The sequence below is a fragment of the Furipterus horrens genome, unplaced genomic scaffold (assembly GCF_987537825.1).
Source record: "Furipterus horrens unplaced genomic scaffold, mFurHor1.1.pri manual_scaffold_3, whole genome shotgun sequence".
In the NCBI taxonomy this organism is placed as follows: domain Eukaryota; kingdom Metazoa; phylum Chordata; class Mammalia; order Chiroptera; family Furipteridae; genus Furipterus; species Furipterus horrens.
Window position 1 is genome coordinate 170,552,852 of NW_028327173.1, and position 19,580 is coordinate 170,572,431.

General features: G+C 44.7%; 1 pseudogene; it reads right to left on the reverse strand.

The window, feature by feature from the left end:
• Positions 1-797: 797 nt before the first annotated feature.
• On the reverse strand, positions 798-2,280 carry LOC150016703 (RNA-binding protein FUS pseudogene; annotated as a pseudogene).
• Between the last annotated feature and the right edge of the window lie 17,300 nt (positions 2,281-19,580).

Below are 19,580 nucleotides of genomic sequence, written 5' to 3' on the forward strand. Positions count from 1 at the left end.
ATACAGCTTGGCTTCAGGTGCGCCACAGGAGTTGTCGGTGTTGACTACAACGTCAAACCGCCTTAGGGACTCCGGCTCCAGATTTTCTGTCGGGGTTTACTCCCTTAGCCTTTCCCCTGAAGAGGTATGCCGCAAGGCAGTGGAGGTTTTTTGGAGTCAGAGTTTTCCTTCTCTGATGTACCCTGACTGGAAGATCGAACCAGCGACACTTAGCTCGCAGGCCGACGCTCAATCCACTGAGCTAAACCAGCCAGGGCATAACAGGTCCATCCATACTGTTGCAAAAGGTAAAATTTTCTTCTTTTTTATAGCTGAATAGAATTTCATTGTGTGTATGTCCCGTAGTTGTTTTATCCACTCATCTACTGATGGACACTTAGGTTGCTCCCATATCTTGGTGATTATAAATAACGCTGCAATGAACACAGAAGTGCTTATGTTCTTTTGAATTAGTGTTTTGGGTTCCCTCAACTTTGTTCCCAGAATGAGAATCACTGGGTCACAAGGCAGTTCCATTTTAAATTTTTTGAGGTATCTCCATACTGCTTTCCACAGTGGCTGCACCAGTCTGCGTTCCCACCAACAGTGCAAAAACGTTCCCCTTTCTCCACATCCTCGCCAGCACTTATTATTTGTAAAATGATGGTTTTCAACGGGAACCAGAGATATGGTTACAATTACATAGTATGATACACACACAAAAAAACCCATGGGTGATCAGGAGTTGGAAGGTTTCAAAATAATGAGGGTAAAACTGGGTATAGAAGAAAAGCAGTTGCAGAACCTCAGGAGGCAAACTAATATGGTCTCTCTCTGCAATCCTGTCTGTGGTCACCCCCGGAGTACATCTTTCCAGGGCCAAACCCCCTTCTGTCCCCACCACCCCCGCCCCCTCAGAAGCCCCCATGGTCCTGCCTTGTTCTTGTTAGCTGCCCTGATCATAGTTCTCTCTGCCACCACAACGATCACCTCCACATCTATCTGCCATATGAGAGCCTCCCAGGCCCCCTCCTGGGCCCTCTGGTTTAGGGGCCATACACTGGTTGCATTCATTCCTCCAAGAGAAGTTCATGTTCTCACATGTAGGATTAGGACACTTGCAGTCCCCAACTGGCTGCTGTCCTCCCTGGCCATCACCTCACAGCCTCCACGGCCCATGGGTCCTCGCCCTTGGCCTCCACGACCATTGCCACCACCCCGGGTGAAGTCTTCTCACTGAGTAGCAAATGAGACATTCATAGGATTCCCAGAGAATTAGCCATCAAACCAGTCACTAGCTGCTTTAGCAGGAGGTGGGTCATCAAATGATACTGTTGCTTCTCCCTTCGGCTTGCCTGTATCCCTCTCTGTGTACAGATTAATCACAGGCTGAGCTATTTTCTTATTTGTCTTTATAATACTAATCTGCTTGAAGTAATCAGCCACAGACTCAATTGTAACATTCTCACTGGGGGCCTTGAACGAAGATGGTTTTGTTGTCTGAATTATCCTATTGAGAGTCATGATGTGATCCTTGGTCCTGAGGGCCACCAGATTTATTGAAGTCACCATAGTCACTTCCGCCCCTGCTGCCTCTGCCTCCATGACCTCTGGGTTCATAGCCGCCACTGCTGCTGTTGTAACCATCGCCACCGCCCTGGCCTCGTTCCCTAAGATCCTCCTGGCTTCCCTCATAGCCGCCGCCACCACCACCACCACCACCACTCTGGTCCTGATTGCTGTGACTGCCACCAATGCTGCCACCACTCATGGATGACCGATCTTGGCCATAGTTACCTCCACCACCCCCTCTGTCACCTCTGCTATTACTGCTGTCCATGGCCCTGAGGAGGATATAGGAGCTTTACTGCTGGCCATAGCTGTACTGCTGCCCACCACAGCCAGACTGCTGGCCACAGCCCCACTCTGGGGCTGCCCCTAGCTGCTGCTCTGAGACCTGCTCCCATAACCTCCCGAGGTGCTGCTGGGAGCTGGCTGCTGGTCATACCCAGGGCAGGACTGCTGCCCATAAGATGACTGAGAACTCTGGCCACCACCATAGCCACCAGTTGGGCCATATCCCTGGGGAGCTGATTGAGTGCCATAGCTTGTATTCTGGGTCTGTCCCTAAGAACCAGAGGTGCTCTGGCCATAGCCTGAAGGGTCCCCTGACTGGGTGTAGCCACTATAATTCTGCCGTTCATAGGGCTGAATGCTCTGCTGGTAATAAGCCTGCCCAGGCTGGGTGGGGTTGGCCCCATAGCTTTGGGTTGCTTGTTGGGTATAGTCATTTGAGGCCATGTTGGCACATGCATGCACAGGCTGTCACGCAACGAGATGCCAACGTCACAGAACACCAATGCTTCAAGGACTTTTACCTGTAAATTTTAACTTTTCATCAGTTTTAGCCATCACCTCTTCAAATATTGTGTCTGTCCCATTTTGTTTCCCCTCAACCACTGGGACACCAACAAACATTAGAATTTATCACTGTTTTTGACATGGACCGAATGTCCCCCCACCCCAAATTCACATGTTGACATATAAGTTGGAGCCTTTGGGAGGTGATTATGTCATGACTGCGGAACCCCGGAATGGGATTAGTACTTTTGTAAAAGAAACCTCAGAGAGTTCTCTCACCCCTTCGACCACATGAGAACGTAGTGAAAAGATGGTTATTTCTGAACTAGGAAGTGGGTCCTCACCAGACACCAAGTCTGTTGGTACCTTGATCTTGGACTTCCCAGCCTCTGGAACTGTGAGAACTAATGTTTGTTGCTTATGTATTTTTGTTAAACCATATGATACCCTGACTGGACCAAGACAGCACCCTTCATGCCTCTTGTCCTCTCTTTGCATCTTCCAATTATTTCTGGATAATTTTTTTCTGCCTTATTTTCCAATTTATTAAGCTTTTTCCTAGCTGACTCACAACTTATTCTATGTTCTTAATTTGGGCTACTTAATTTTTTACTTTGAGAATTTCTATTTGGTTCTTTATAGTTCTCTGATAAAAGTTTAAATCTTGTCTTCTATCTCCTCAAACACATGAAATATCATTATTTTAAAGTCTGTGTCTGATCAACTGACATTATTGTGGTCTGTTTCTATCGTGTGCTGTTTCTCTTGATCCTCACATATGATGTCTTGTCTTCTCATGGGACTGGTTACCTTTGTGCATAGGTCATGGACCTTAAAAATTGTTTGTAAAAATAAATTAAGAGTTTGAATTTTATCTTCCAAAGAGGATTATTTGCTTCTGATAGGTTCCTGAGGCCAGTCAGCTCACTTGAATATTATTAATAATATTTTAGGATTGAGACTTTCTTGGGAGCTGGTTTGCAGTCTATGTGAAGAGAGGTTAACTGACAGTTTACCCTCATGTTTAGGGTTTAAAAGTGCAGGAAATTTACCATGATTCCCACTTGTGCAGACTTTCAATTAGGACTTTTTCTCCTAACAACATTGTCAAAAATGTTTCCCAGTTTCTCAGCTGAATCATCTAGATGTAGAAGCAGTCCCAAATGCCAAGCTCCCCTCTCTGTGCCTTCTTTCCACTTTCAGATCGCAGTCCAGTAATTTTTTTTACTACCTTGATAGCTTTTCCATACTTTCAGGCTGATTTTTTGGCACATATCTGGTCTAGTTTTTTGAGTTCTCCTCAGCGGGAAAATTTGTCTACATCACTCAATCTGCCAAAATTGGGAATATAATACAAAATATGACAATGTCATTTCCTCAAGATGTCCTTTAATAATATCTCATAAAACTTAGTATGAATTTTTTTGTGAACATTCTAAAATTTTCTTTCAAAAGCAAGTACTCTTGGGTGGTGATTTTATTCACTCTTACAAGAGCTTGAGGACGAGGAAATGAGTTCATTTATTTATTTAACAAATATTTATTGAGTGTCTTCTATGTTTCAGGTGTTGATCTAGGCCCTGGAAATATTATGGTAGGCAAAGCAGACATCTTTCCTTCTTTCTCAAAGTTTAAAGGCTAGAGAGAAAGAGGTTCAGACAAATTAAAAAAAAAAAGCTACGCTCAAATGTGATGACAGATTGAGAGGGAAATTGAGAACAATCGATTGCAATAGGAAAGGACGAAGGTGCCAAGTACAAGAAGAATACAATCAGTTGTGATGCCTCGACAGCAAACACCAGAAAGCTGAATTGAAATGGACTTAAATAATGACTGAACATATTGTCCCTCATAAAATAATAGGTCTAGAGGTGGGGAAAACTCGGACAGTGGTCATCACGACTCTAGCTACTCCTCCGCCTCTTCCCTTTTGTTATCTTCGGGCTGGTACAAAATGAAGTTCCATTTGTCTCACTCAGCTGTGAAAACATCTAGAGGGAAAACAGGAATCCCCTGAGCATACCTCTCCTCCTTTCTCACTGGGAAGGATTGGGTCACATGCCTTCTCCTATACCAATCACTGACAAAGAGGATGAAATTACCACAATGGACTAGACCAGTCATGATCTGTTTCTGGCTAAGAATGGAGCCAATTTCCCTTAAGCCATGGAGGCCAAATCTGCAAAAAAAAACTTGGGTTCTATTAGGGAGGAAGAAGAATGGGTGTTGGACAGACAACTACCAGTGTCCACCACAGGTGGTTAGAAGTAGAGGCGGATGTCGCCAAAGACAAACCGCCCATTCCACAATTCCCCTAACATTTTATATGTATGTGTTCTAACACTTCCTTCACAATAACCTGTAACCCAACAGTAATAGCTAACATTATGAAGTGTTTGTATATGTAAACTCATTTAGATCTTATGACAACCCAACAAGGTAAGTCCTGTTATTGTTTTAAATTTATAAAGACAAAACTTAATCACAGTGTTCAGGAAGTTATATGGCTGGTGGAACCTGGGTTTAATCCCAGGTTATTTGGTTCCAAAGCTAATGATTTTGTCTGCTTTGATAAATTATCTCAGTCAAGGTAAATGGAGATTATTCTTCTGATTTTCCAGATGTGGAAACCAGGTCAGAAATGTGAGGCTCATTTATCCACTTATTTACTTAACAAAACTTTATTGGGTCCTTTAATACTCTTGGCACTATGCTAGGATTAAAAGATGCAGTTTCAAACAAAACACTGTCCTCGACCTTACGGTGCTCACAGATGAATAGAATAGCAATTACTGAATGCTTACTCTGAGCAATTTGGCACAAAAATAAAGGCTGTAGATTCTGGCATTTAATGTTAGGGTTCAAGTCCTAACTTCATGGCTCACAGGCTGTGTGACCTTGGGCAAGTCTTTGTTTTGATTACCTTTCTTCATGCCATTGCTGAGGGAGTGATGATCATTCCAGGCTTATGGGGATGGTTGAACACAAAACACCATACACTAGACAGGTGAGATAAACACCTCTCAGGGCTGCACAGTGTTTCACTTGGGACCAGGGTGAGCAGTGGGGTCTGTGGGAGGCAAGCTTTGTAGTATCCGGAGGCCGTGGTGCTCCCTGGTTCCCACAGGAAGATGTGACTGGTTTGCTTGAGTAATTCTGGAGGCTGGCAGGGTACGGAAAACTGCTGCTGAGGGAGAAGCAAGAACTGCACCTGGTCCATCTGGTGATACAAATTGTTTGGCTAGAGAACCTCATCCATGAGAGCAAGTGGAGAGGGGAACTGGCTGTTAGGGCATTGAGGGCCCTCCTCATTTCACCAGATGTTGAGGCAGTGCGTAACATTGAACCTTAATTTCAGGCCTTACATCTTTTCCTTGTTGCACTTTTGTTTCTGCCTCTGTAAAATAGGATCAATAGTGCTTAATTCAGACTTCTGGCCAAGAAGGAGGCTTAGACAGTCACACTGTGTCTCCCTCCACAACTAAGAAGGAATACAACTACCTCAAAACTAGAGACAACCAGATGTTCCAGAAAATCAAGCTACCAGTAGTCTCTCTCTATATCGTGGTTCACTTATCGTGGCCTCACTGTATTGTGGGATTTTAAAAAATATTATGTTTAATTATTTATTGTGGATTTTTTGCTATATCGCAGGATTTTGCGGTACTGTATACGTATGTTGTTAAAGTTATGTAGGTTTAAGAGTGTAGGATATGTTTAAGAACATAAGTAGTGTTTATAAAAGTGTGGAAAAGGTTAATAAGGGACTGGGAATGGTCTATAAGTGTGTGGGAAGGGTTTATAAAGCCTTAAAATATATATAAATACTAAAATAAATGTAAAGTTTCTAATTTGTGGATTTTCACCTATTGCAGGGGCATCTAGAACATAATACCCGCAATAAGTGAGGGAATACTGTATATGGAAGTCCAACAAACAAAGATAAAGAAGAAATACTCATCCAGAGAGGTAGGAGGGGTGGAGCTGGGATGGAGAGGACGTGGTGTGGTGGCGGCAGCAGTGGTGGGGCAGTGAAAAGGGCAGTCACACGTTTTAAAAAGTCAAGAGGGACACCTGGGGACCGCTCCCAGCACCAGACCAGAACACACAGCTCACGGTCCCAGTGCCGGGGAAAATAAAGCCTCATTGCTTTTGACTGTGCAAACCAGTGGGGGTTGGATGGGGGAAGAAATTGCTCGTCTCTCAGCAGAGTCCGCTTGTTTAAAGGGCCCCACGGTCCTAGAACATCTGCAGACACACACGCCCTGGGAATGACGGCCAGGGCAGCAACTAGAGGAGCTCCAGTCCCACATGGAAGTGGGAGAAGTTCCTGGAAAAGAGGCACATGCTGAGCAAGTGGCATTGTTCCCTCAGACCCCTTCCTCCAACACAGCGCCACAATGGATCGCCCTCTGCTGATGAATACCTAAGGCTCTGCCCTTTAAATGTAACAGGAGTGACAGCTCTACCTAAGGCACAGAGGCAAACAAACACAGGAGCCTCTCAAGATGAGGACACAGAGAAGTATGTCCTAAAGGCGGGAATGGATCAAGGTTCCAGTGGGAGAACTAAGTGACAAGGAGATAGCCAACCTAACGGATGAGGAGATAGCCAATCTAACAAATCTAGAGTTCAAAACACTGGTGATAAAGATGGTCACAGGCTTGACAGATATGTTTAAGTATGGCAGATGCATAGAGGAAGAAGTGAAGGCTATGCTAAATGAAACTAAGGACAATTCACACAAAACCAATGGTGAAGGGAAGGAAACTGGGGTTCAAATCAATGATTTGGAACATAAGGAAGAAAGAAACAGTCAACTAGTACAGAATGAGGAAACAAGAATTGAAAATGAGAGGATTGGGACCCTCTGGGACAACTTTAAACATACCAGCATCCAAATCATAGGGGTGCCAGAAGGAGAAGAAGAAGAGCAAGAAATTGAAAGCTTAAGTGAAAAAATAATGAAGGAAAACTTCCCATATTTGGAGAAGGAAATAGACATACAAGTTCAGGAAGCACAGAGAGTCCCAAACAAGCTAGACTCAAGGAGGACCACACCAAGACACATCATAATTGAAACGCCAAAGGTTCAAGATAAAGAGAAAATCTTAAAAGCAGCAAGAGAAAAGCAGAGAGTTACCTACAAAGGGGTGCCTATAAGACTGTCAGCTGATTTCTCAGAATAAACTTTGCAGGCAAGAAAGGACTGGCACGAAGTATTCAATGTGATGAAAAGCAAGGACCTACAACAGAGACTACTCTATCCAGCAAAGCTATCATTTAGAATGGAAGGGCAGATGAAGTGCTTCTCAGACAAGGTAAAGCTAAAGGAGTTCATCATCACCAAGCCATTATTATATGAAATGTCAAAGGGACTCACTTAAGAAAAAGAAGATCAAAATTGTGAACATTAAAATGACAACTAACTCACAGCTATCAATAAATGAACCTAAAAAATAAAAACATAATCCAACAAAGTAAACCAGAACAGGAACAGAATCATAGGTATGGGGATCATTTGGATGGTTATCAGCTGGGAGGGGGAAGGGGAAGAAATGGAAAATAGTGCAGGGATTAAGAAGCATAATTGATTTGTGAAAAATAGAAAGGGGGAAGTTAAGAATAATATAGGAAAGGGTGAAGCCTAAGAATTTATATGCATAACCCGTGGACATGAACTAAGGGGGGTGGGATTGCTGCAGGGAAGAGGGGTACTGGGCAGAGGGGAGCAAAGGGAAAAAAACTGGGACTACTGTAACAACATAATCGATAAAATATACTTTAAAAAACAGTGCTTAATTCATTGGTTATTTGTGAATTTTGAAGGAGGCAATGTGAATAAGCATTTAACTAGGAGACTGGAAGATAGTGAATATAGCCATTGCCAGTGTCAGGCATGGGCTGATAGGAAGTGAGCTCCGATTCAACCATCTGCCTTTCGTTTCTAGATGCTGGAAACTTAGTACAACACTGAACTGAGATCTCGTTCATTGGAGAGATACTGGTTTGTTTATCCATGCGTCCATCTAAACACACATGCATCCATCCACTTATTTGTTCATTTATTCCACAAACATTTATGGAGTTGTACTATGCAGCTGGTGCCAGAACTACGAAGATGACCTTTAAGTTCACAGTCTGATGGAGGAGACGGACATGACACAGGTATTGTACATGTGATGGGTGCTGTACCACAAGGGGTCAGTGCCAAGGATAAGCCAAGGGAAGAAGCCCTGGAGGTGGGATGTGGTCTGTAAGGACCCTGGGAGTATGTCTCAAAACAGCCCATCAAAATATCTCTTGTTCTCTCCCCTGTCATGGCTGGGACTGATGACCTCTGTGTTCTACACTGGACAGGAATTTCCCATTGGCCTTTCTGGCTGGCAATCGACAGACTTTGAAGAAGCCAAGACTCTCTGGCATGAGGACACTGGATCCTGAACTGTAGCTGTCATTTACTGGTGGTGTGACCTTAGGCAGGTTCCATCCCTTTCCGGGGCCTCTGTTTTTTTCATGTATAGAACAAGGGTGTTGGGCTAAGTGCCCTGGGAGGCTCCTCCAGCTCTATCTAAAGATATGTTTTCAACCACTGTTGTCTCATGAGACCCCTAATCCATGGACCCACCACTGTTCCTTGAACTGGCCCCACCTTGGCCTCCCCCACTCCACATAAATGCTACATGTATCCTTCTGGTCTACACGACACACTTCTTTGGGCCTGGAACCTACCTCTTCAGATAACTGCTTCCAAGAGAAAATGACTCTGAACACATGGGTTTGAACTATGTGGGTGCACTTGTACATGAATTTTTTTTTCCCAATAAATACAGTTGGCTCTTCCTACCAGCAGGTTTCACATCCATGGATTCAACCAAAGGCAGATGGAATACAGTATTTTTGCATTCCCAACCACAGATTCCCAACCTCAGATTGAAAATACTCGTACCAAACAATAGCAGTGCAAGCAACAAAACTAAGTAGAAAGAAAAGGCCACTGCTTTCCCCTTTGTCTGTCTTTGAAGGTTGACACAGTTCATTCATTTGGGCAGCTTCACTTTTCCCCAAATAGGGATCTCAACTTTAAATTAGACTGTTCCATGGCTCAGTGGCTCTAGTTTTTATTCCATGCTTGGTGTTCCACAGGATTTCAGAAAAGAGAGCCAACTTTTTCAGTCTTCCCCAAATCCGCTTGTTGCTCAAAGATCTGGAAGGGGCCCTCCCGAAGCTGGATGGAAAGATGAAAATCCAGCAGCATCTGATACTTCCCAGGCCAGCCTGACCACAGCCCTGTGTGTAGACAGCAGGCAGGCAGCTGGGTTGGCAGCTGTGGGAGGACCCAGAGAGTGAGGTGGGGAATTTGCCTTCTCCTCCACCTGGGGGTGTAGACGTGAAGGAGAGTACCTGGTCCTGAGATCCCTTGTTCCTGTATGTCTGGAGTCTGGCTGGATCAGGGCTTTGAAGAGGCAATGTTGTGGGACTCTCCCCATGCCTATTATCCACAAAAGCACACAAGTTCTGCTTTTAATCAGGGCACCAACAGGAAAGTCATGCAAGACTGGCACTAACAAGCTGTGTGAACTTGGGCCAATAGCTTCACCTGTCCAAGTCTCAGTTTCTTCGTTTGTAAAGGGAAAGGGTTGCATTAGATTTTCTAAAAGGTCACTGCAGGTTATGAAGTAGTATGAGGGGTGTGGATCGTGGTCTCTGAAATCGGATAGAACTGGTTTAAATCCCAGCACCACTTACCAGTAGGGGACCTTAAGTGAGGGAGTTAACCTCTCTCTTAACTTTAGAGTTGTCATGAGAATTAGATGAATTAGTAACATAAAAGGTGTAGCACAGGGCCTGATGAAAACAAAGGATTCAGCAAATAAGTTATGAGCTCTTAAGGCATTGAAGGTAATGAGTCTGAGTGCTCAGCTCTACTCAATTTTGTCCTACTTGCCCTTCCTGGGGCAGAGACTGGAAAGCAAGCTCAGTGAAAGGCAGCTCTGAAATCCCCAAGGTGGGTATTTCCTTCCCAAAAACCTAAGCAATATCTGGCTGGCCACCAGAGGGCCAGAGGCTAGACATTAGGTGGCTGCTGCTGAGCATGGGGCAGGGAGCCAAGGGAGGCCAGCTGAAACCCAGTAAGTGCCAATGGATGCTAGAAGAGGCAAAGAGCATTTTCAGGAGTGATCATAATTAGGAAGAAGCTCATGATTCCACCTCCAGCTAGATGGGCCTTGCCCTCCTGTGTGCTCCATGCCATCCTCTTGCGAAGTGAAGGTGATGGCATGCACAGTGGGGCATAAGAATGGGAGGGGAAGGGGGCTTGGAATGATAGAAGGGTGCTGGGGGACACTTGATCCTCCTTGACCATAAGTCAGAGACTTCTCCAGGGCATGCTACCCACAGTGGTCACGGTGAACCGCTGCCAGGTCAGCCCTGGCCCTGGGGGTTCTTCTATGAGCAATACTTTCAGTGGACTCATTTCACTGCCATGACAGTATCAGTGTCTATGTGGCTGTGAGCTGGCTTCTTCCCTCTAGAACTTAGTCTCCTCTTTTGCAGAATGATGGAGACTTCTTCTTCCTGCATGACAGCAGACTAGATACCCTGAGTGACTCTGCCAGATAAAATGGTGGGCAGTGCTATGTAAAGAAGGAAAAAAGCATTTCTAATTGCACCACTGAGCTGGCATAAAGGTAAGAAATCACAAATGAGGTGAAACCAGAAATCCTTGGATATAAATTGGTACCAAAGCACTCTATTGAATTGTAGGTTTCTGTCAAAATGTGGGGATCTTGAGCTTCTGTTTATGGTTTTACAGGATCAAAGAACACAATTGTAAGCCTTGGGTCCGCCCAAGGTGGAAAATCTAATAGATCTCTTTCTATAAAGCTAGGATATCCCTGGAAAGCTTTATTTTCATTGCAAGTGAATAGGAAGTGAACTCTGTAAAGAGGATAAACATGAAAACTAGCCTCAAAAAAAATTTTTTTTTGATTGTGGATGGAGAGGAAAAAGAACTCTGAAAATTCAAAACTATAAGCTGATCTTTATGTGAGTGCAGTCCAAATTCATACTATCAGTGGGGCCCAAAAACCTCAAATGGAGAATTTAATTTTAAGTCGTCCTCTGTGGGAAGAAGCAAATATGAATCATCTCTGGAGGAATCAAACTTAAACCCATCTCTCAAAGAATTCCCTCACATAAACTTCCAAGGAAAATGAGCAGCTCACTGTAAAAACAAAATGAAACGAAACACAAGGAAATAAGGGACCAAAAAGCAGGGTCAGCGGAAACACCGAACAGCAGAAGTAGGCGCACAATGACTTCATGTTCTGGAATTAGAAGATGGAAAAACTAGCATTAATACATTTAAAGAGATAAAAAATATCTTGTAAATATAAGCAAGAAATAAACAAATTTGAAGCAGAATCAAGTAGATTATGAATTAAAAAAAATATAAGATCTAAAACTAAAAAGACAAACCACAAAATAGCAGAAGATAATTGCAACACATAAAACTAACAGAGGTTAATAGCATCCAGAATATAAAAATATCAGTCAATAAGAAAATGACAAAAATTTGAAAAATAAGCAAAAACTGTTAACAGGGATATCATAGCCAAAGAAACATAAATGTCTTAGAAGTGTAGGAAAAGAGGTTTGACCTCATTAGTAATCAGGGAAATGCAAGTTAAAATGAGGTACAATGACACACTCATAAGAGAGGAAGACAATAAAAATTCTGATAATACCAAGTATTGGTAAGAATATGGAGCCATGTCAGTCTTCCATGGCTTGTGGAGCATAAATAGAGGAGACTATTTGGAAAACAGTTTAGAATTGCCTAGAACATGCACAAACCCTACATCTCAAATTCCACTCTTAGATAAAGACATTTTTGCAATAGGTACAGGCTGACCTGAGGGTGGCCTCTGGGGATTGCGGGCTGGCTGTCTGCATTATTAACCTGCAGGTAGAACTCGGTACCCATGTGGTGTGCCTCCATTCTCTTCCTGAAGGGGGTACTAAATGGGCACTCTTGTCTCCAGCAGTTCAGAGTGCTCACAGTGAGGCAGGGAACCATCCCTCTCACACTTGGGTGGCCTTGCCAGGGAGGCTGGAATCCTCAGTCTACTGACACAATTTCTTGCATCTCTTGTCTCAACAGGGATGACATATCCTGCATTCATCCGATACATATTTATCAAGTGTATTATGAACCAGGTCCCATGGTGGGTACTGGGGATTCCTTACTGAGCATAATACTTACAGCCTAATCTAAGCCCTTGGGGAACATGTTCCTGAGGCTGCCAGCACCCACAGCCCTTCCTATGTGGCTATCACAGAGCAGCGCGGCTGGCTTTGGAGTTGTGTGATGGCGAGATGCTGACCACATCCCATCGGGGGAGATGCTCAGGGAGCTGCGGATGCCACTGCCTCTACGTTCAGGCCTGAACCTGGTTTGACTGCCATCCAGACTTGCTGGGAAGAAGTGGGGATCCTGCGCTGTGGGCAGTGAGGAGCTGTCAGTCTACAGAGAAGACAGCCAAGACAAGGTCCTAGGAAATACTCAGAGATGATCAGAGTGGGAAGGCAAGGAGAGAGGAAAGAAAAGAGGGAATTTTACAGGCATTCGACCCGGGAAATGTTATAGCACTGGGTGGAAGTGGTCATTTACTCTGCTACTACAAAAAGAGACCCTTGTCTTCCAGGAATGCGGGCAGCCACCTAGTGGAGGCGTCAGGCTGACAAATGTCTGTCTGTCTCAGCAGCATGGAGTCCGTCTCTGGAAGGTGAGGCAAAGACAGTCTTTTATTTTTTCAATTACAGTTAACATACAATATTATATTAGTTTCAGGTGTGCAACATAGTGATTGGACAGTTAAATAACTTATGAAGTGATCACCCCATAAGTCTAGTACCCACCTGACTCTGTGCATAGTTATTACAATATTATTGACTGTATTCCCTGTGCTGTACTTTACATTCCTTGACTTTTTTTTTAACTGGGAATTTGTATATTGGAATCTAGGAGGATGGATTTTTGAGAGCTGACTCTGCCTATTTCTCCAGGAACCAGGAAGAGTGAAATGATCAGGTATTTGCCTGTTCTTTTCTTAAAATGTCATGATCTAGCTGCTCAGACAGGACTACCCAGGGAAAATGGATACAGTGAGACAGGGTGTAAGAAGCTGCCAGAATGGGTGGCTGCAGGCCACACTCTCAAACACAGTGTATCCCAATGATTAGAGCAGGGCTCCTGGCTCACACAGCCAACCCTGGGTTTGTGTCTCAGCTCCAGCACTGACAAGCTGCATAATCTTCAGCAAGTTACTTAAACTTTCTGGATCCCTGTATCCTCTTACCCTTCGAAATAAAAATAGCAATAGCACCCACTGGGGAGCGATAATGCACCTAGGATTTACATGAGGCAATCTCTTAGCATAGCACTTGGCATGTACTCAACTTTATAAAGTGTTAGTTATTATAATAGTATGTATTATTATTATCCTGGTTCAGAGAAAGGCACGAGGTGTTTAGAACCTGGGATAAGCTTCATGGAGCATGCAGAATGACTCCCTTTGAAGAGGAGTAAAAAGTGGATACATGGAAAGCATGGCAATAGTGGGGGAAACGAGGCAGGGGATAGGAGTGCGAAGCGGGTAGAGGTGGTAGCTGGTGGTGAGGAGCCCTCCAGGCTACAGCTGGGGAGTCTTGAAGGATGAGGAAGGAGAGTTGGTGAGACCTGATGGGATGAGCATGGGCCTTGAACCTCTGCCTACAATGGTCTTAGCACCTTATCAGAGGCAAATACCCCTGTGATTTGCAGACAGGCTCCTTCCAAGTGTCACCTCTCACTTCCTGAGATCATCCAATCACATGCGATGACTTCACGAGGTTGCTGCTATTTTGGAAAGATCATGGTATGGAACATAAAGACTCAAGTTCTTGTCCTAGCTCTGCCTATAGGTAACTGGATAAGTGACGACAGGATGTCGCTCCCTCCTTTCTTGGGACCTCACTTTCCTTACCTGTAAGATGAGGGTGAGGGGAATAACTGATCTTTAAAGTTCCCGCCACTCTGTGATCGCTGCAAAAAAACCACCCAACTCTAATTCTGCTACTTCTGTTTCAAAGATTTTTGGGACAAATCTCCAGATGTTTTATTTGATTAGAGTTCATGGAGAGGTTGCTATGAGCTGATCCTCTCTGTCTTGCTTACTTTTAACTTTTGAAAATTAAGGCAACTGTTGTCTCTGGTTCTGAATTTCAGGACTAATATTTTTAAAAAGACTTTTAAAATGCAAACTGGCTCCTGATGAACCCACAGGCAGTTGTGGACTTGTGGAGGGAACCTTGGCTTCAGGGTCAGTGGCTATGGCTGCAGTGCTGGCTCAGCGACTCACCATCCACTTGGTGAGATACGTGACCTCCCTGAGCCTCCACCCTCTCACCTCTGAGATAGAGTTAAAGGTCGTTTCCCCACAAGGTGAAGGGCAGATGGGATGTCATCACGGTCATTACATTCTTATCTTGTTTTTCTTCAAAGTGTTTCACTTTGGCCATTACAGCGGTCTTGTGAGCCAAAGCAGATACTATTATCTCCATTCTCAGGGTGGGAATCCAAGGCTCAGAAAGGGAAAGTAGATTTTCCAAAGCCACCCAACAACGGCAGAGCTAGGATTAGAAAGCCACCTCCTGTCTCCTTTGTACCACGACGGCACCTACACACACCTGCATTTTCATGTCCACTGTGAATGGAGACTTAGAATTCACCGTTCTTGCCTTGTAGACCTGGGCGGGCCAGGCTGAGCCTTTCAGTGCGTAGTGAAGGAGTGTTCTCCGATAGCTGCGTTCCCGGAAGGCCCACATGGCCTGGCAGGGCCTTCATGGTTGCAGCTCTCCAGCTTGGACCAGAAAAGTCAGGGTCCCTCCCCCAATCGATGACCTTGGTCCAGGAGGGCGGGCAGGGCCATGTGGCCATCGACCACAGTCACCATCAGGCCCCCGATTCCAGTAGCTGTCCAGGAAGCTGCAACCCAGGCCTGTAATTTCCAAGCTGGGCCAAGACCAAGAGCAACCCCACTGCTGAATCAGTCACTTAATCAGACCTATCTTATTATTTCTTGGCTCCCTGCTGAGAAGCATTGCCTCCAGGAAGTGGCGCACAGGAGCCTGTCTCGGCATGCCGGGGGCACTGGCCGCTCTTCACTGGCCTCTTCATCCACTCTGCCCTGTTCTCCAGAGCTCTCTTGCCTGGAACTTCAAACCCCTCATTCCTCACCCCTCACCCCCAGCCTCCCTCTGGTGTCTCTCATCAATTGCAAACCTTTCTGGATCCAGCCCACTGGCTGAATCATGCATTTCTTCTCCCCAAAGGGCCCCAGCTGGGGTTTCTGCCAGACAATCTGACAATCTGTACAGATAACTGCAGGGCACTTTCCCACAAAAAATGGGAAAATGGTCCAGAAATAAGAGTGCTTGCCTTCCTTTTCATCCCTACTCTGCTCTCCCCCACCATTTAGCAAAACGCTTAAGTTAAGCCAAAAGGGAGATGGTTCTTAGGATAAATCAGGGACTTCTTGCTACTTCCAGGTGCCTGGTTTGTTCTCAGGTAGGCCAACAAGAGGAGCATCCCTTTCTGGACCCCAGTGACCTGCAGAAGGGGCTGAGGGCTCTGGGGCTGGTGAAAGCCAAGTATTCACTGCTAAAAGACCATGGCATCTGTCACTATCATCTCTGATGGCTCTGGACCAAGAAGTCCCTTTCCAGTAGGGCTCACTGCATCCCTGCTAGTACCCCTCCATCTCCTTCCCACAAAACAGTCAGAGTCTCTTTTCTAAAATGTAAATGTGGTATGATTCCTCTGTGGCCCCTCTTTAAAGCCCACCAGTGGCTTCTTACTGCTTTGGGAACTTGTCACTGTCATGCCTCCAAAGCCTGCCTGGTCTGCCCACTTACCTTCCAGTTTCTCTCGAGCCTCATTTTACCTCCATTACTGCCGAGGCAGTACCAGCCTGCCTTCAGTTCCTCAAGACCACAGTCCTTCCCTCCACAGACATGCTGTTTCTTCTGCCTAGAGTTCCCTTCTCCACCTGTTACCTGACAGCACCTGCTTATCCTCAGACCTCAGTCCATGTGTCCCCAAACCCAGCTCAGTCTCAGTCCTTCAGAGCCCCTTCCCCACAGCACCATGGAGCTCCCCATCACAGCAGTCATGGTGCATGGTGTCCTTGTGGTTATTTAGTTAATGCCTGTCTCCTCCCTGAGAGCAGGGACCTTGTTTGCTTTTGCTCATTCTTGTATCCTCACTGCCTAGTACCCTGCTGGGCACAGGGCAAGAGCCCAGTCAATATTCGTAGAGGAGGGAAAGCAAATCCTGAATCCTCCGTGGGTTCCAGACTCCCATGACCCAGGAGCTCCCAATGGAGTTCTCACAGGGCTCTGGGAAAGACACAGCAGAGCTGAGAGCTGTGGATAGTTCAGTCCATTTATAAGTATGGGAAAGACACATATGTGCATCCTCAGAAAGTGTGTGTGTGTCTGTCTCTGTCTCTGTTCACATACACCATAGGTATGCGCAGGCATAATTCCATGCCCTAAAATCCTGTCAGAAGTCCCTCTACCACCTGGCTGACAAAGGGCTGCCATCCTCAGGCTGACTATTCCAGTGACAGGGGGAAAGAGTATTTAAAAACACAGACCTTAAGGCCAGGCAGGCCTGGGAAGGAATCCAGCTTCAGCACTGAGCAAACCATTTAACATTTTGTTGCCTCAGTTTTCTTAATTAAAAGACAGAGGTGATAATTCCTATGTCATGAGATTATGGTGAAAATTAAATGTAATAATGCATTTAATGGACTCATGGCTATCAATATCATGAAGACCCATATTTGGCTCTTCTATGAACAAGCTTTGGTTTTGTCCCAGGTTATTGCTGTTCAGAGATCAAGGCTTTATCATGTCCCTCAAGAGCAAATTCACTGCCCAGCACATTAGTGAAAACCATAAAGCTCAATGAGGATTTTGAAGAAGGATTAAATCAAGGTAGGATGCTTTACTCCACAACAGAACAATAGAAGCCCCAGACATCCTTCGCATCAGGTTTGCTCTCCCCAGGGTTCCCCCCTCCCCATGCTGAAGTACAACTCTTCCTCCACCCTTTCTCTATATAGCTCTTTTTTTAAAAGTATATTTTATTGATTATGTTGTTACAGTAATCCCAATTTTTCCCCTTTGTTCCCCTCTTCCCAGCACCCCCCTTCCCTCCAGCAATCCCACACCCTTTAGTTCATGTCCATGGATCATACATATAAGTTGTTGGGAAAAAGAACTTAAAAAAATGAGGAGAGGCTTAGGAACCTCTAGGACAACTTTAAACATGTCGACATCTGAACCATAGGGGTGCCAGAAGGAGAACAGGAAGAGCAAGACATTGACAGCTTATGTGAGAAAATAATGAAGGAAAACTCTCCAAATTTGACAAAATAAATAGACATACAAGTCCAGGAAGAAGAGAGTCCCAAACAAGCTAGATCCAAAGAGGACCATCCCCTTTTCTGTATTATTCTTAACTTCCCACTTTCTATTTTGTACCAACCAATTATGCTTCTTAATCCCTGCACCATTTCCCCATTTCTCCCCCTTCCCCCTCCCAGCTGATAAATCTCCAAATGATCCCTTTACCTATAATTCTGTTCCTATTCTGGATTGCTTAGTTGGATTTTGTTTTTATTTTTTAGATTCAGTTGTTGATGGTTGTGAGTTTGTTGTCATTTTAGTGTTCATAGTTTTGTTCTTTTTCTTAAATAAGACTCTTTGACATTTCATATAATAATGGCTTGGTGATGATTAACTCCTTTAGCTTTACCTTGTCTGATAAGCACTTTATCTGCCCTTCCATTCTAAATGCTAGCTTTGCTGGATAGAGTAGTCTTGGTCATAAGCCCTTGCTTTTCGTCACTTGAATACTTCTTGCCTGTCCCTTCTTGCCTGCAAAGTTTCTTTTGAGAAATCAGCCGATAGTCTAATAGGTACCCCTTTGTAGGGGACTCTCTGCTTTTCTCTTGTTGCTTTTAAGATACTCTCTTTATCTTTAATCTTTGGCATTCTAATTAGGATGTGTCTTGGTATGGTCCTCTTTGGATCTAGCTTGTTTGGGACTCTCTTCTTCCTGGACTTGTATGTCTATATCCGTTGCCAAATTTGGGGAGGTTTCTTTCTTTATTTTCTCACATAAGCTTTCAATGTCTTGCTCTTCCTGTTCTCCTTCTGGCACCCCTATGGTTCAGATGTCGACATGTTTAAAGTTGTCCTAGAGGTTCCTAAGCCTCTCCTCATTTAAAAAAAAAATCCTGTTTCCTCATTCTGTACTGGTTGACTGTTTTTTTCTTCCTATGTTCCAAATCATTGATTTGAACCCTGATTTCATTCCCTTCACCATTGCTTTTTTGTGGATTTTCCTTCATTTTATTTAGCATAGCCTTCACTTCTTTCCTTATATGTTTGCCATATTTAAACATATTTGTCAAGCCTATGAGCATCTTTATCATCAATGTTTTGAACTATAAGTTTGTTAGGTTGGCTATCTCCTCGTCACTTAGTTCTCCCACTGGAACCTTGATTTGTTTCCCCTTTTGGGCCATACTTCTCTGTCTCCTCATCTTGACAGGCTCCCGTGTTTGTTTGCTTCAATGTCTTAGGTAGAGCTGTCACACCTGTTATGCTGTAACGGGCAGAGCCTTAGGTATTTGTCAGTATAGGGCAATCCGTTTTGCCATATTGTGGCACTATGTTGAGGGGAGGGGTCTGAGAGGGAACACTGCCACTTGCTCAGCACCTGCCCATTTTCCAGGCATTTCTCCACTTCCGTATGGGGCTGGTGCCTCTCTAGCTGTTGCCCTAGCCGTCATTGCCAGAGTTGGTGGGTCTGCCAATGTTCTAGGACTGTGCAGACCCTTTAAACAAGCAGACTCTGCTGAGAGACCAGTAGTTTCTTCTTCCGCCTCAACTTCCATTGGTTTGCACAGCCAGAAGCAATGAGGCTTTATTTTCCCTGGTGCTGGGACTGTGAGCTGCACAGTCTGGTCTGGTGCTGGGAGGGCTCCCCAGGTGTCCCTCCCTACTTTTTAAAATGTGTGACTGTGCTCTCCACTGGCCTGCTGCCGCCGCCACCACATCACGTCCTTTTCGCCCCGGGTCTGCCCCTCCTTGTCTGGATGAGTATTTCTTCTTTATAGTTT